This window comes from Epinephelus moara, chromosome 23 (genome assembly GCF_006386435.1).
Source record: "Epinephelus moara isolate mb chromosome 23, YSFRI_EMoa_1.0, whole genome shotgun sequence".
Classification (NCBI taxonomy): domain Eukaryota; kingdom Metazoa; phylum Chordata; class Actinopteri; order Perciformes; family Serranidae; genus Epinephelus; species Epinephelus moara.
Window position 1 is genome coordinate 6,017,260 of NC_065528.1, and position 1,974 is coordinate 6,019,233.

Here is a 1,974-nt window from a genome sequence, read left to right on the forward strand (position 1 = left end):
TTCAACCAGTGAGTGAAGAACAAAAATATGGTCAAGGGTTGAAAAGCCTTTCCTAAACCCTGCCTGCTCTTCTCCAAGAATTCTTTCAGACTCTATATAAGCAGTTAGTCTGTAATTTATAACAGCCGTAAAAAGCTTACCAATACAACTAAGTAAAGTAATACCTCTGTAATTTTCAGGATCATCTACTGGTCCCTTGTTTTTGTATAGTGGTTCTATCACTCCTAAACACCAGTCAGTGGGGACTATACCTGTTATCAGTGCCAAATTAAAAAATTTAACTATAATGTTCAACACTTCCAAAGGGGAGTTCTTTATATATTCCTTTATAACATCATCAATACCGTTTGCTTTTTTATTTTTTTTATTTTTTTTACCATTCGCTGTATTTCTTCCAAAGTAAACAAATCATTTATGTATTCATTTGTAGGAGAGGTGACTTGTCTGAGGTCAAATTGCTGGTCTTCTGGTGTACAATTATCACTCGAGTATTTTTAAAATATTCAGCAAAGGTTTCTATAGATACATTTCCTAATCTTCCAGATGGTTTACCTGCATTTAAAATAGACCAATATTCATTATTATTAGATTTTTTAAGTGTACAAAGTTTCCTATGTAAAGAATCATAGTACTGCCTTGAACATTTCCTTATGATGGATTTATACTTTCTAGCTATACATTTTATTTCAACTTTAGATTGGACAGAGCGGTTAAATTTGAATATGTTCATGGATTTAAAATATTTTCTACGAGCCTCAATACATTCAGCATTAAACCAGGGTTTTCTCTTCTGTAGTTTTTTTGACATTCTACCAAATTTGTACAGATCCTGATCATATACCTTACATAAACCCAAACTTTTAGCAGGATCTACCATAATGTCACATATACCTTTACTAATGTTATTTATTTCAACCAGATTTGTATTGGAAATATTAATCGCGTCAATCATTGAATCATACATTTTTATAACCTCTAAATTAAAGGTTTCTTGGTATGTGGCTTTTAACTCAGGTTTCCATCTGTGTTTAAATATTAAATGGGCCATGTGTCTACAATCTTTTTCAGGATCATAACAAGCAGTATCTGTAAGAGTTTCACATTTATGAGTACCAAGGTTATTGGCTCTTATAGTTAAACTAATAGGGCAGTGAACATCTGACAAGCATTTATCCAAAGGTTCAACACAAAAATAAATAATCTGTGCTAACAAACAAGCTGACACTATGGCATAGTCAGTAACGCTACCAATGCCATTAGTGGCTGGAAAAGATCCTCCTCCTCCCTGATGATAAACCTGATATTTTTAATAGTCCTCACACTCTGTTTCAGCTACGTTATATCCTCCTGAACCACCTAATCAAATACAAGACAGTTAGTAGATAGGTGGGTATCCATGCACAGCCAGTAGGGTCAGGTGCTGGTAGGTGGCAGGAATATGTATACAACAATAATAGGGATAAACCTCCGCACACTGATATGTAGACTTTACTCTAGATCTTTATTTGTGAACAATGCGTTTCGCGGGTAGCGTCATCAAGTGCACACAGGTGTGGTCCAAGCATACACAGGTGTTCTTAAGTACTGATTGGTCACGTGATTCATGCGGGTACACAAGACAGTTAGACTGCCTTTACACTACCATGTCTTGACGCCCAATTCCGATTTGTTGCCTAGATCCGATTTTTCCTGACTGCTGTTTACATGTTATTCACCTTATTTTTCACGGAGACATGGAGGCAAAACAGAACGCAGCCAGCTTCCGTTTTTTTGTGCGACACTTCCAGTCCAGCACTCTTGACCACTGTGTAAATGTCCCACGGTATTTGCTACAGCGACATTACTGCACGCATGAAAATGTTTACATTACTGAAAGCAATTTTAAGGACTAACTTTAAATATTTGAAGTTAATCGTTAAAGAATAAATCACCTGGAAAGCTGGCGCTGCTCCACATAATTTAAAAGGTAACTTA